The sequence below is a fragment of the Tachyglossus aculeatus genome, chromosome 24, assembly GCF_015852505.1.
Source record: "Tachyglossus aculeatus isolate mTacAcu1 chromosome 24, mTacAcu1.pri, whole genome shotgun sequence".
Taxonomy (NCBI): Eukaryota; Metazoa; Chordata; class Mammalia; order Monotremata; family Tachyglossidae; genus Tachyglossus; species Tachyglossus aculeatus.
Window position 1 is genome coordinate 704,159 of NC_052089.1, and position 16,755 is coordinate 720,913.

At 44.5% G+C, this 16,755-nt stretch overlaps 1 pseudogene; it reads right to left on the reverse strand.

The window, feature by feature from the left end:
- Window positions 1–446: 446 nt before the first annotated feature.
- On the reverse strand, window positions 447–5,932 carry LOC119945043 (annotated as a pseudogene).
- Window positions 5,933–16,755: the final 10,823 nt, after the last annotated feature.

Consider the following 16,755-nt stretch of genomic DNA (forward strand, 5'->3'; position numbering starts at 1 on the left):
GAGTCTGACTCCAAAGCCCGGGCTCTTTTCCACTGAGCCACACTGCTTTGGTTTTAAGATCTAAGTACACTCTCGTCACTGATTTTCTCTCCCACCTCATCCAATCCTTCTCTGATATCACCTTACACCTCAAGGTAGAAATCCAGGCTTCAAGGTAGAATTCGGGTTTCAGTTTGGCCTAAGGAATCCACCCTGTCAATCCAGCAATTCTTATAATGCAGTAGGACTTTCAAAGCTGGTCCGAGTTTAAAGATGGGAGGGGCTTTCAAGATCCAGGTCTGTAGCCCTGGGGTTACCTCGTGGGGTGTTCTGGGGAACCCCACTGATTCCTCCAGTCCTTGGATTGGGTCTGAGTCTCCAGGTGACCTGTGTGTACCAGCACCCACAAATCTCCCCTCTCCCTTTCTGCCATTACCTCCTCTCTCATCCTCTGCCTCTATTCCTCTCTAGAGATCAGGCTCTTGGATAGACACCTGTTCCATGAGAGTTCCCACACTTATGAAGGCTTTTCTTTGTCTAGCTCCCTGCTTAAAAGATGAATCTTCTCCACCAGGGCTTGTGTAAGGGGCATTAAAGTACCCTCTACCACCTTGCAGCTCTCCAATAACTGTAGTTGAAAATGGAACCAAAATCCCATTTGGTCCAAGCCTGGAAGAATTGCACAGTTCTAATTCTCTTGGTTTTGGAGGCACAAATTGGGTTCATAGCAAGTTATTTAAAAGAAATCAAATTCTTCCACGTTTACATATATGAATCTATATACAGACAAATATCTATGTGTATATAGGTATGTATCTTATGATATAACAGTCCTATTTCCAACTCTTCAGCACACAGAAGAGTGCATATATATGCATATACAGTATACGTGGAAAAGATTCATATATAGATATATTCACTTGTATGTAAGTACATACATGTGAACATGTGTATATATGAATATCATAAGTGCACATGTTCATGTGCACATAAACATATGAAAATAGACGCATGTAAACATACATGTATAGGACAATGAAACCTACTGGGATGAAAGCAGTTATTATCTTCCTTCTCCTGCTTTGCCCAAAGATTCTCCAGGTTTACTGGAGTTTTACAGAGAAGCAACATGGCCTAGTGGAAAGAGCATGGGACCGGCAGTTGGAGGTCATGGCTTCGTATCCCAGCTCTGCCACAAGTCTGATGTGTGATCTTGGGCAAGTCACTTAAATTCTCTGTGCCCCAGTTACCTCATCTGTAAAATGGGGATCAAGATTGTAAGCCCCATGAGGGACATGGACTGTGTCCAACCTGATTACCTTATCTCTACCCTAGCACTTAGAACAGTGCTTGGCACATAGTAAGTACTTAACAAATGCCACAACTATTATTACTATTATTACTCTCCAATCCCCAGAATTACATAGCCACTGCCAATCAGTTAATCGGTAATGGTATTCATTGAGCTCTAACTGTGCAGAGCACTGTACCAAGTGCTTGGAAAAATACAATACAATAGACTGGGTAGTCACAAACCCTGCCCACAAGGAGTTTACAACTTGGAAGGGGAAACAAACATTGAAATGAATAGATAGAGGAAATGGCAGTGCATAAAGATATGTATTTAAGTGCTGTGGGGCTGGAGGTGGAATGAATATCTCAGTGTCTAAGGGATGCAGACCCAAGTGCAAGAGTTATTCAAAGGGAATGGTAAATACATTGGGGAAATGAGGGGTTAGTTAGGGAGGGTCTCTTGAAGGATATATTATTTTAGTAGGGATTTGAAGATAGGGAGAATGGTGCTATATGAATGTGAAATGGGAGGGAGTTCCAGGTCAGAGGGAGGATATAGGTAAGAGTCCGGCCCCAAGGCAGGTAAGGTTGAGATACAGAGAGTAGGTTGGTGCCCGAGAAGGGAAATGGGCATCCCTGGTTGTAGGAAATAATGGTAATAATAATAGTATTTGTTAAGCACTTACTATATCCCAGGCACTATACTAAGCACTGGGGTGGATACGGGCAAATAGGGTTGGACACAGTCCCTGTCCATGGGGTTCACAGTCTCACTCCCCATTTTACAGATGAAATAACTGAGGCCTGGAGAAATGAAGTGACTTGCCCAAGGGATTAGAACCCCTGATCCTTTGACTCCCAGGTCTATCCATTGGGCAAGGTAGGTTGGGGAGAACTGATTGAATGGCTTCAAGCTAATGCTAGAGTTTTTGTTTGTTGTGGACGTGGACTGGCAGCCACTGGGTGTTCTTGAGGAGTGGAGAGGCTTCTTTTAGAAACGAAGGTTCTAGGCAGCAGAATGCAGAAAGGCCTGGAGTGGGAAGAAACAGGAGGCAGGGAGGTCAGCGATAAGTCTATGCAATAGTTAAGGTGGGATATGATAAGTGCTTTGATCAGCATAGTTCCAGTGTGGATGGGGAGGAAAGAACAGATTTTAGCAAGGTGGTGAAAGTAGAAACAACAGGATTTGGTGACAGAATGAATATGTACGTGGAATGAAGGAGATTAGTGGTGCTTCACTCTGCAGAAACTACCCTCTCAAAGGTCATCAATGACCTTGGTCTCGGAGTAGAGAGTCTAAAGGGTGCATGGCTATGGGCAGGAAGGTTCTAGGCCAGGGAGTGTTTCCAGGTTACTTAGGGCCCCAGGAACCCAAACTGTGGGCCCTGACATTCAGTCCATAGAAGGGACAAAACAGAACAGTACCTTTTTCTACCCAAACCCTATCCTCTGCATGACTTTCCCATCACTGTAGTTTAGACAACACCATCATCCTTCCTGTCTCCCAAGCCCCTAACCTTGGCACTGTCCTTAATTCATCTCTCTCATTCAACCGACAGATTCAATCAGTCATGAAATCCCGTTGGTTCTATCTTCTCAATCTAACTAAATTCCACCCTTTCCTTTCCATACAAAGTGCTTCTATGTACCCCTCCAATCAAAAGGGTTCTTCACTCAAGAACTCAATCCCCGGTATACAAACCTGCTCATTGCATTCTTCACCTCATTATTTCTCAGGCTATAGATCATGGGATTCAACATGGGGATTACCATTGTATAGAACATAGAGGTCACTTTGTCCAAGTCCAGGGAGTAGCTGGACCTCAGCCACACATACATGAAGACCGTGGTCCAGTAGAAAATAGTCACAGCTGGCAGGTGGGAGGTGCAGGTAGAAAAAGCTTTGCATCTCCCTTCGGCAGAGCCAATCCTCAAAATGGTGTCAAGGATGAATATAAAATAGACAATGATTTCTAGAGATGTGAATACGCCTAGGAAGACTGCAAACAGTAGTAGTACGGTCTCGTTGACGTGGGTGTTGGAGCACGACAGTTCCAGCAGGGGAGGAAGGTCACAGAAAAAGTGGTTGATGACATCGGAGTCACAGAATGATAGACGGAACGTCAGAATGGTCTGGGTGATTGCATTCACAAAACCCATGAGGTAACATCCGATGACCAGTGGGCACAGGTTTTGGGTGACATGATAACCTCATAGAGCAGTGAATTACAGGTTGTGACATAATGGTTATAAGCCATCACTGCCAGAAGGTAACATTCTGTGGTTGCATAGATGACAAAAAAAAAATACATCTGAGTAGCCCAGCCGCTGAAAGAAATCAACTTACCCTTCCTTAAGAAGTCTGATTGTGTGTGTGGAGTAACAATGAAGGAATAACCAAGATCAACCAGAGACAGATGACTGATAAAAAGGTACATAGGAGAGTGAAGTCGAGGGTCAACCCAGATTAACAGGATCATTCCACGATTCCCCACTCACATTACAAGATACATCCCCAAAATGTCATGAAACATGCAATCTTCATCCATGTGTTATCAGCCAAGCCCAAGAGGATGAACTCTTCAACAGAAGAGAAGTCAATCACTTTGCCCCCTCTTACCTTATCTCATTAGTCTCCTACTACAGCCCAGCCTACATACTCTGTTCCTCTATCACTACTCACTCAGTGTGCCCCCATCTCACCTATTTTGCTGCCTATCTCTTTCCCACATCTTCCCCTTAACCTGAAACTCCCTTCCCTTCCATATACATCAGATCACCATTCTCCCCACTTTCAAAGACTCAGTAAGGCCACATATCCTCCAAAAAGCCTTCCCTGATTAAACCCTCTTTTCCCCTCTCTCTTCTGCATCGCCTGTGTACTTGGATCGGTGACCTCTGGACATTTTATATTAACTACATCCTCAACCCTGCAGCAGTCATGTATATATCTATTAATTCTATATCATATATTATTTACAGTAATATTTGTCTCCCCCTTTAGACTATAAACTCATTGTGCTCAGGAAATGTGTCTACTAACTCTGTTGTATTGTACACACCCAAGTGCTTAATACAGTGTGCTATGCGTAGTAAGCACTCAATAAATACTATTGATTTTGAAGACGATGATGATGATAAATCAAACTCTGGAAATGGGCTCACAACTCTGTCTAATTGGTGTCAAACCGGAGATCACCAGCAGGTGTCGCCTCCATTCCCAATCAGAAATTCTTTCCTTCTGCAAAACTCCCTGTGTTGGTTACAGACAGCAACATGTCACAATCGATAATTGTTAAGTACAGCTACTTTTTCTACTCAACCAGACTTCTCTCCCTACACGGTCAACTCTCACTATATAGCATCCTTTACCCTTTAAAAAAAATTGAAAAGAAGCATCCTGGCCCAGTAGATAGAACGTGGGCCTGGGAGTCAGAAGGACTTGGGTTCTAATACCAGCTCTTCCATTTGTCTGTTGTGTGATCATGGGGAAGTCACTCGACTTCCCTGAGCCTCAGTTACCTTATGTGTAAAATGGGGATTAAGGTTGCGATCCCCATGTGAGATATGGACTGTGTCCAACCTGATTAGCTTGTATCTATCCCACAGCTTAGCACAGTGCCTGAAACATAATAAGGGCTTAACAAATACCATTCTGTTTTTTAAAGCCTTCCCCGTGGGTAGGCTCTCAGATCCTAGGGAGTTGTAGAATAGTTTTTATACAAAAGGTTTCAGTCCATATTGCCCCGTTCCTCAATAACCTCCAGTCATTGCCCATCCACCTCGGTGTCCAACAGAAATTCCTTACTATTGGCCACAAAGTACTCAACCATCTTGCTTAATGCATGCCTACCAGCTCTATTATACTGTACTTTCTCAAGTACTGAACACAGTGCTCTGCATGCAGTAAGCACTCAAAAATATGATTGATTGATTGTAGGTGAGGTACAATGGAAGATGGGCACGGCGGTATGAACGATAGCTCTTCATAGACCAGAATGTCTCACTAAGACTTTGAACGAACCCCCTCTCTACATTTTATGCCAGCAGGGAGAGCAGGGATGGCATGGGGGCTCAGTTTTGTGAGGGTGGGTGTGGGTGAAAAGATAAGCCTGAGTTGAGAGCACATTTAGGAGGATGGAACACTCCAATTCCCTAAACCCATTCTGTCCATCCCCATGCTTTAATCACTTAAGGCTTGAGGAACTGGGGATCCTGCCCATGGGAAGCTTTATTGGACAGAATAATGTAAAAAAATGTAGGTTGGGTTGAGATACGGCAGAACAAGGTGAAAAGTGTCAGGAAAAGAGGGAAGAGAAAGGTGATGCAAAGTGAAAAGCAACCCTACTGGGGCATTATCACCTAGGAAATAGACCGTTGCTGGCAGCAGACTTATTGCAGGGAATGGAAGTATCATCTTCAGGTCTTTGCCAGTGACAACCTTCGGTTGGACGTATCTTATTCTTGTAGCTATCCATTCTCGCTATTACTACTATTTCCATGTTAGCAACTCTGGTTTTATGAGGAAAAATGAGGCCAATATCTCAGGCAAACCATACATATGTGCTTAACCCAGCACTCACCCAAACATACCTCTGACTCACGAGTGTTCACCAACAGCACCGGCAGCACACAGGTCCCTGGATATTCTGGTGGGCATCGACCTAGCATAGGTGCTACTTCAAATCTTCTTGGAAGTTTATATGAGACTTTACTGAAATGCAAAAAAGGTTTATTGCATCCTGGACAATTCCTGAATGACTGTATTTGGTGTGGCAGCTTGGAAATTATTTCACAGTGGCTATCACTTCAAAGAACTTCACACTATGGAATTATACATGTTAGAGCAGTAAACAGGTGAAGCAAGAGTTAGCTCTCCAAAGCTCATAACCAGCACATCTGTTGTACAAGAAAGATCTTCTAAAACTAAAAAAGTCAATAAACAGGAAAGGGGAGGGTCCAAGCAAGCAGGTCTCAAAGCAGTCAAGGAGTTTTTGGGGTTTTTTAATGGTATTTGTAATGAGCTTACTATGTGCCAGGCACACTATTAAGCACTGAGGTAGATTAATTCAATTGTATTTATTGAGAGCTTACTGTGTGCAGAGCACTGTACTAAGTGCTTATACAAGCTAATCAGGTTGGACACAGCCCCCGTCTCACATCTCACTGTCATAATCCCCATTTTACAAATGATGTAACTGAGGCACAGAGAAGTTAAGTGACTTGCCCAAGGTCACACAATAGGTAAGTGGCAGAGTCAGAATGAAAACGTACATTACTCTGACTCCCAGGCTCATGCTCAATCTACTAGGCCATGCTGCTTCTCCTAAGCACTTAAGACCGGGGAGAAGTGTCCCCAAAAGAAGGGTCCCCATTAGCATTTCCACTCCCTCCTTCCTATACCTCTGCACCAACTTATTCCACAAGTTCCCGCCTCCTGCTGACACTCTCCTTTAGGTAGTGCTATCCCACTGGGGATGGAGAGAGGCAGACTCAAATCAGGTGGCAACTGAACTTTCCTTTAGGCTAGAATCTGATGACCTGAGATTAATTAATGCCCTTTAATTCTGTGACCCTCAAATAGCTAGACTTTTCAAATATCTGGCGGCGGCTATGTTCCAAAGATACTGGATTAATAGGAGATCACTACTAATCGTTGATTCATTGTTTTCTACACCAGTCAGTGAGCTCTAAATGGGGAAAATATTCCCCTTTATTGGAAAAAATGCAAATAAATAACTGAGGCTTCTATCACTGTGAGCCTGGGAGTTAGAAGACCTGGGTTCTAATTTCAGCTCAGCCGCTAGTCTGCTATGTGACCTTAGGCAAGTCACTTCATTTCTCTGGGCCTGAGTTGTCTCCTCAGACAATGGGGATTAACTACTGCTCTCTCTTCAATTTAGACTGTGAGCCCGATGAGGGACAGGAATTGTATCTGATCTGATTATCTTGTAACTATCCAAGGCTTAGTACAGCCCTTGGTACATAGTAAATACTGAACACATAACATCATTATTATCCTAACACTCGGGTTTAGACAGAGAGTATTTTTCCATCTTATACAATTGATTACCTGAAGATGAAAATAGAAAGAAATATCTCCCCCCGCCCCACCATGGCCCCAAGATTCTAGTTCTAAAGAGATAGGAGCGATTACATTTGTTTTGAGGAACATAGGGACCCAGTCCCTTGAGATTTTGACAGCATATCTGACAGTCCCCAGTAGCCATTTGGCAGATGCGTGGTAGGGCTTAATTGCTCAATGCTCATTCCAGAGAATATGAACCTATAGTCAGGGAATCCACGTTCTTTAAATATAAACGTAGAGAAGTGGTTGTTTCATGGAGTTTGGGGAACTATTTCCTATACTATTGCAGTCTGCCCACCAAAATCTTTTGTCCCACTTAACCCATCCCCAGACAATAAAATGCAACCTGTTGTAAACCTCTCTCTGGATTAAAATACTAATAATAATTGTGTTCTTTATTAAGTGCTTACTGTGTGCCAGACATTGTTCTAAGTGCTGGAGTGGTTACAAGCAAATTGTGTTGTGCACAGTCCCTGCTACACTTGGGGCTCACAGTCTTAACCCCCATTTTACATGGGAGGTAACTGAGGCACAAAAAAGTCAAGTGACTTGCCCATGGTCACACAGAAGATAAATTGCAGACTGAGGATTAAAACCCAGGTCCTTCTGAATCCCAGGCTCATTGTCTATCCTCTAGGCCATGCTGCATCTCTGCAAGGATAAGGCGAATTATGGCCTGAGAACAAGTACGTGCTCATGTTCTTCCAACCCAGGGAGAAAAAGCAAATAGAGATTCAATCGCATTTATTGAGTGCTTATTGTGTGAAGAGCACTGTACTAAGCGCTTGTATTGGGACATCAATCAATTAATCAATCAAATTTATTGAATGCTTACTGTGTCCAGAGCACTGTACTAAGTACTTGGGAGAGTACAGTGCAGTAGAGTAGGTAGACACGTTCCTTGTCCACAAGGAGCTTATAGTCTAGAAGGAGATGGGGGGTGGGGAAATGTTGGGAAATATTTCGTAGCCTTATGAAAATTGAACACTACTAGTAGAGGATATTTAAAGTGATTTTTTGAATTCAGTTACCCAAATAATAATTGGGGCATTTGTTAAGCACTTATTCTGTGCCAAGCATCGTACTAGGCTCTGTGGTAAATATAAGATAATCAGTTCAGACACAGACCCTGCCCCACCTTGGGCTCATAGTCTAAAAGAGAGTGAAAACAGGTATTGAACCCCATTTTACAGATGAGGAAATTCAGGCACAGGGAAATATTTGCCCAAGGTCAGATAACAGACAAGGTGGCAAGAGCTGGGATTAGAATTCATATCTACTGCTTTCTAGGTGTGTGCTGTTTCCCCTAGGCCATACGGTTTCTCAGGCACGTCTGCAGATCTCTGCCGAATATGTGGAAATATTGGCTAAGACTGGATCTGGGCTGGATTCGGGGGGCTGGTTGATCTGTCCTTATCATCCTCAGTGGTATTTATTGAGTGCTTAGTGTGTGCCGAGCACTATACTAAGCACTTGGGAGAGTACAACAGAGTTGGTAGATAGGTTCCCTACCCACAACAAGCTCACATGGAGTGGAATTGAGCAGTCTATGTAGGAAGGAGAACAGGTATTTATTCCTCATTGTACAGATGAGAAAAGTGAGGCACAGGGAAGCATCCAAATATCACTCAGGAGGCTAGTGGCAGAGTTGCGATTAGAATACAGGTCCTGTGACTTCCAGGTCTCTACCTTTATCACTGGGCCACACTACAATATGAACCTTATTAAGCATCAAGTTTTCTTGTAAGATTTCCTTTCAAAGGTCCTTGAGACAGTCATCCAAATCCAATCAGTCAATCATATTGAAAGATTACTGTGTGCAGAGCACTGTACTAAGCATTTGGAAGAATACAATATGACAATATGTTATATTCCCTGCCCACCGTGAGCTTACAGACTGGAGGGGAAGACAGGCCTTAATATGAATAAATAAATTATGGATATGTACGTAAGTGCTGTGGGATTGAGGTGAGGGGTGAATAAAAGGAGCAAATCAGAAAGTTGCAGAAGTGAGTGGGAGAAAAGGAAATGGGGGCTTAGTCAAGCAAGGCCTCTTGGAGGAGATGTGTTTCTCCAGTCTAGTAGCTGCTCTAGGAGGACACAAGTAAGGAGATAGACCAAACAGTTTAGCCCACTTTGCACAGACCAATGACAACCTTAAGGAAATTGTACCAGAGAACTGCTTGGAGAAGCAGAGTGTACTAGTGGAGAGAGCGCAGGCCTGGGAGTCAGAAGGACCTGGGTTCTAGTCCTGACTCCCCCACTTGTCTGCTGTGTGACCTTGGGACAGTCACTTCACTTCTCTGTGCTTCAGTTACCTTGTCTGTAAAATGGGGATTAATACTGTGAGCCAATGTGGGACAGAGACTGTGTTCAACCCAATAACCCCAGCGCTTAGTACAGTTCATGTCACATAGTAAGCACTTAAAAAATACCACAATTATTATTATTACTAAAACCTTTCACAACTAAGGACTTAAGTCAACAGTGCAGAGCTGAAAGCAGAAACTTAATTCCTCCCTTTGCTTTCCTTGAGGAGTCCCCAGATTCCACTGTCTCTGCCTGCAGGTATTTGCTCCTCAGGGTCAGGGATCGAATCTATTAGCTCTATTGTAATAATAATAATAACAATAATAATAATAGTATTTGTTAAGTTCTTACTATGTGCAAAAAAACTGTATTAAGGACTAGGGAAGAGACAAGGGCTGGCTTCACAGTCTAAGAGGGAGAACAGTGGCAATCCCCAACAGTCATTGATTCCCCTTTTACAAATGAGGAATCGGAGTCAGAGAGAAGTAAAGTGACTCACATAAAGTGACTCACCCTAGGACCCTCCGCAGGCAAGTGCCAGAGTTGAGAGTAGCATTCAGGTGCTCTGATTCCCAGGCCTGTGCTTTTTCCCCTAGGTCATGCTGTGACAATGCTCAGCACAGAATAGAAGCTCAATAAATGCTATTGATTGAGTGATTGATTGAAGATTTGCCGCAATCTCTTTTCTCCTGCCTCTTTTCAGATTTTCATCCTGAGGCAGAAATGGGAGAAGGTAAGCTCTTCGACACACACAAGAACTCCTGAAAGTTCTCTCAATCTCTTTCTTGAGAAGTTTGTACAAAACAGCTCGTTTCACTTTTGCTTTGCCTTTCCATTGCAAACTGCTGATCCCTCATTCCTTAGTGAAGGGACAAAAACCCACTTGAGGTATAACGATATGGAAATAATTCAAAGACTAATTACATTAATATAAAATGCAAAAGGCCAAAGGTAAATTATCTAACAGTGTTAACAAAAGAAACAATAGCAATCATCAGTGTTCCTTTTCACATAGTATCTCCTTCAGCAAAATGGCATGTGGAACATTGATACAAAGAATTCCAGTCCCTCTCTCATAGCCCTAATTGCCAGTGATTGAGTGTTTCAGCAACATTTGAATACAGGAGGGATTTTCCAATAAAAGGACTACATATGGAGATGTGAAAGAAAATTCAGTCCGAAACCATTCTACCTTAGAATTATCCAGATAATGGCCTTAATTTTCTCCTTAGCTATGGTTTTTCCACACGTGGCTTGTTTGTTACAGCTATAGCAAGCCCTACCCATGATATTTAACAACTGCTGTTGAATATAATATTTCAACACCCGATTCAAAGATACAATGCACAATTTACAGAACTACATTGATGAGAACATGCACCTTGAAAAAATTAATCATTTAACATAAGAAATGCATTACATCCTCTAGGATAATGCTTTTCTATGTGTTATTTTCACAAGGCATCTTTCACATCCTTCTTTCTCAGGCTGTAGATCAGAGGATTCAGCATTAGCATCACAGGAGTATAAAACATGAAAACCACTTTGTCTTTTTCTGGTGTGTACTGTGAACTGGGCCGAATGTATATGAAAATGGTGGTCCCATGTAATAAGCCAACCACCGTTAGGTGTGAGACACAGGTGGAGAAGGCCTTGGGTCTCCCTGTTGCAGAGCAGATCTTCAGGATGGTGATGAGGATATATATATACGTAAGAAATCACAATTTCCAGAGAGGTGAAATTTCCATTGAAAAACCCCAGGCTGGAAAGCAAGACCTCAGTGGGGAAGGTGTTACTGCACAGTAATTTTAATATTGGGGAGAGATCACAGAAGAGATGATTGATAATATTTGATTTCCAAAGTGGCAGATGAAATATTAGCAGCACCTGGAGAAAACCAATGAGATATGAACAAAGCATGAGCTGAGTACAAACTCTGGAGGACACAACAACCGCACAGAGCAGAAGGTTGCAGATTGCCATGAAGAAATCGTATGACATGACCACCAGGAGGTAACCCTCGGTGGTTACACAGGCCACAAAGAGATACATCTGCATTGCACATTCTATCAAGGAAATAGTTCTCGCCTCCAGAAAAAAGACTGCGAGCATCTTGGGAACAATAGATGAAAAATACGAAAGATAAAAGGCAGACAAGCAGCCAAGAAAGAAGTACATCAGGGTGTGAAGTAGAGAGTCGATTGTGATTAGCACAGTTAATCCCAAATTTACCAAAAGGCTGACCAGATAGACTGCCAGAAACACCCAAAAGAGAAGGAGCTCAAATTCTGGGAGATCTGTAAGTCCCATAAGAATGAATTCAGGGACTGCAGTGATATTGTCCTGGTCCACCTCCCTAATGTATGTGATTAATCGGAAGGTAAATGGAAGAAAGTAGTATTAGAGTAAATGATGACAAAATTACATTTGATTCCATTAATTCAGACCTTGGCATGATTCTTTTGGTTCCAAAGAGAGGGCTGCTCACATGCTTCCTGTTTCCTCACTGGGCTCAACTATCTTGCAGGTCTTAGTCTCCTGAGCCTCCTGTGGTCAGATCCCGAGTCTTATGCTTCTGGTGTTTCCTCAGTTCTTAGTGCAGGGCTCTGCACACATCTGTGCTCTATCTACTAAGCCATGCCACTTTGTGAAGTTTCCAAAGAAGCTTTTTAATGCCCTGAATCCTTCTCTCTCCTCACATGACTGTATGGCCTAATTGAAAGAGCACAGGCCTGGGGGTCAAAGGACCTTGGTTCTAATCCTGGCTCTGCCAATTGCCTGCTGGAAGACCTTGGGTAAGTCATTAACTTCTCTGTAAACTTCTGTAACCCTCTCTCTTTTCTCATCTGTAAAATGGGAATTCAGATGCCCATTTTATCTCCTACTTAGATTGTGAACGCAATGATGAGCTCGTACTGTGTCTAACATGATTGCCTTTTATCTACCCCAGCGCTTACTTCAATGCTTAGCACAGAGTAAGCATTTAACAGATAGAACAATAATAATTATTACATTTTAGGAAAATCCTGTTATACCTAGCTTGTGTTGCAGCAGAGGTGGGACATACTCTGGGCAGCGGGTAGGGGAGATGGGACCTCTATGTACCAGCAAGGAGTGGGACTTGAACTCCACTTTGGAAGACAGTGTTCCTGAGGGGAGTATAGAGAGAAGGAAAGGGAAGGATACAAGGACTTAAAAGTCAAAATGATATCTCTTTTCCTTGAGTCCTCCAGGTAAATGTAATTCCTATTTTAATATGGGAACTTTGAATTACATTGTAGGAGGGTTCGTTTCATGTTCTAAAGTGTGGAGTGGAACATTTTAAATCATTTTTATTCAATGTTACTCTTTTCTGTGAGGGCTTTCTTAATTAGGCCAACAAATATTCAGCGTATTATATTTGGGCCTTTATAACAATAGAGTTTAGGCCTGGGAGTCAGAAGGTCATAGGTTTTAATCCCAGTTCTACCACATGTCTGCTGTGTGACTTTGGGCAAGTCACTTCTCTTCTCTGGCCTCAGTTACCTCACCTATAAAATGGGGATTGAGACTGTGAGCCCCACATGAGATAAGGACTGTCTCCACCCCAGTTCTTAGTACAGTGCTTGGCACATAGTAAGCATTTAAAAAATACCACAACTATTATATATTCAAATTCTTCAGGCATCACTGAATGTTGCCAAATAAATAGTAAAATGTCCAAGAGTAGTGGTGTATACTGAATTCAAACTAGTGCACTAAGGGTTTTGGTAAGGAAAACGGGCGAAGCTCTCTTTCCTTCTCACAAGGAGCTCACACTCTAGTGGGAGAGAAAGGCATAGATATTTTCGTGACCCATAGAACCAGAATAAATAAAACTGAGTTTTTAATTCATGCAATCGTATTTATTGAGCGCTTACTGTATGCAAAGCACTGTACTAAGCGCTTAATGGAACACATACATTCACAAATCTGGGAGAGGGAAAGAGGCTGAGAGAGTCATGTCTTCTCATTTGAAGATGACAGATCCTATTGACATCAAGTTAAGCAAATGGGTATTGTTGACAAGGGTGATGCCTGACTGAAAATCCATTCCATACTGTGCATATAAATCTATTCTTTCATAGTACTAATGTGTTCACTTGAAATGCGTTTTGGTCTGAAATTCCCAAAGCTTCTGCTCAGGATGAGCAAACTCTCTTCTGAATGCCCTAGCCCAGACTGTACTATGTGTAGAAGTTCTGTCTCACTATTGTACGAATTACCTGAATTCTCTGTCCACTACAATCACCTTAAATACACAACATTCATTTCAGCCTTGGAAACAACTTTCAAGAATCTGCTGGTGACAGAAAGCTTCTTAATTCCCTTCACACTAATGCCAGTTCGGCATTAGATAGTTCACACTCTGAGGCATGATTTCACCTTCATTCAATTATATTTATTGAGCACTTCCTGTGTGCAGAGCACTGTACTAAGCACTTGGGAGAGTACAATATAAAAATAAACAGTTACATTCCCTGCCCCCAAGGAGTTAACAGACTAGAGTAAGCTTACATTTGGAGAGATGGGAGGGTTGCCATGTATTACTACTTTTTCATTCAAATATCAGCCTACTATGTTCCAGAACCAGCAAACGCTGACAGACTTTTTTTTAGTGCTAAGTCAAGGTTTTTTAAAATGGTTCTTGTATTGTTCTTTAAATGGTCAAGCACTGTACTAAGCACCAGGGTAGGCCTGGCACATAGTAAGTGCTTAACAAATAACATAATTGTCATAATAAGGTTGGGCATAGTCCTCATTGGGGTCTCCATGGCCCAGGCGCTGGGAAGAGGAAGAACAACAGGGGCACCGGCAAATACAGTAGCCGGGGAGGAAGGGCTTCATGCCATGAACCCCCAAATTGGACTCCCCTGTAGGGTCTTCACGGCCCAGATGGGGAGAGAGTGATGAGAAAATGTTCTCATAGAACCCGTGAAAGGAGGCATGCTGGCTTTATGCCATGAGCCCCGGTTTTGAGCCCGAGTTTGAGTCTTCATGGCCCAGCTTCGGGGGGGGAGTGACAAATGACAATGTGTGCCGGCAAACGTGTGATGCGGTATCATGCCACACAGCCCAGATTAGAGTCTTCCCATCTGGGCCTTCATGGCCCAGGCACCAGGGGGAGTGAGATAACCGTGTGCACCGGCCAACGGGCAATGTGGCTTCATGCCACGGTGCCCAGATTTTAGTCCTCCCGTCTCGGCCTTCACGGCCCGGGCAGAATGGGGAGAGAGAAAAAAATGGGGTGCGGGCCTCTGGGCGATGTGGCTTCATGCCGCTGAGCCCAGATTTGAGCCTTGCCACCTGGGCCTTCATGGCCCAGGCGCCAAGGGGAATAAGAAAAATGTGGGGGCCGGCCAAAGGGGTGCCTGGCTTCAAGCCACGGACCCCAAATATCACTCCCCCAATTTTGGGTATTCAGGGTCCCGGTAGCAGAAGGACATAGAAACGTAGGGCTGTTAGTAAAACGGGGCCTGGCTGTATGCAACGATCCCCAGATGGGACTCCCCTTTGGGGTCTTCACGGCCCAGGCACTGGGAAGAGCCAAAAATCACATGGGGGCTGGCAAATGCAGGGGCCGGGGAGGAATGGATTCACACCATGACCCAGAAACTACGCTCTCCTTTAGGGTCTTCGCGGCCTGGGCGTGGAGAGAGTGATGAGAGTATGTTCATATTGAGCCCGGGAAATAAGGGATGCTGGCTTCATGCCACGAGCATCGGATCTGAGCCTGCGTTTTGCATCTTCATGGCCCAGCTGCCAGGGGGAGTGATAAAAGAAATGGGGGTTAGGCCAACGGGCGACATGGCTTCAGGCCACCGAGCCCTGGTTTGAGACTTCCCTTCTGGGCCTCCACGGCCCAGGTGCAAGGGTGAGTGAGACAAATGTGGGTGCCGGCCACCGGGCCCTGTGGCTTCATGTCACTGGGCCCGGATTTGAGTCTTCCCACCTGGACCTTCATGGCCCAGGCACTGAGGGGAGTAAGACCAATGTGGGGGCCGGCCAAAGTGGTGCCTGGATTCAAGCCATGCACCCCAGATATCACTCCCCAATTTTGGATCTTCATGGCCCCGCTAGCAGAAGGACATAGAAACATAGGGCTGTTAGCAAAACGGGGCCTGGCTGCATGCCACGATCCCCAGATGGGACTCCCCTTTGAGGTCTCCATGGCCCAGGCGCTGGGAATACCAAGAACAACAGGGGAGCCGGCAACTGCAGAAGCCGGGGAGGCAGGGCTTCATGACATGAACCCCCAAAATTGGACTCCCCAGTAGGGTCTTCACAGCCCAGGCGGGGAGAGAGTGATGAGAAATTCTTCTCATAAAGCCCGTGAAAGGAGGCATGCTGGCTTTACGCCTCGAGCCCCAGTTTTGAGCCCGAGTTTGGGTCTTCATGGTCCAGCTGCCGGGGAGGGGAGAAGAAGGGAGTGACAAAAGACAATGGGTGCCGACCAATGGGCGATGCGGCTTCATGCCACAGAGCCCAGAGTTGAGTCTTCCCATATGGGTCTTCATGACCCATTAGCCAGAGGGAGTGAAAAAACCGTGGGTGCCGGCCAACGGGCGAGGTGGCTTCAGGCCACGGAGCCCAGATTTGAGTACTCGCGTCTAGGCCTTCATGGCCCGGGCACAAGTGGGAGAGAGAAAAATATGTGGTGCGGGCCTACAGGCGATGTAGATTCATGCCACTGAGCCAAGAATTGAGCCTTCCCACCAGGGCCTTCATGGTCCAGGCGCCAAGGGGGTAAGAAAAATGTGGGGGCCGGCCAAAGGTGTGCCGGGCTTCAAGCCACCGACCCAAGATATCACTCTTCCCATTTTGGGTCTTCAGGGCCCCGCTAGCAGAAGGACATAGAAACATAAGGCTGTTAGAAAAACGGGTCCTGGCTTCATACCATGATCCCCAGATGAGACTCTCCTTTGGGGTCTCCATTGCCCTGGCGCTGGGAAGAGCAAGAACAACAGGGGAGCTGGCAAATGCAGGAGCCGGGGAGGAATGGCTTCATGCCATGAACCCCCAAATAGGACTCCCCTCTAGGGTCTTCACGGCCCACGCGGGGAGAG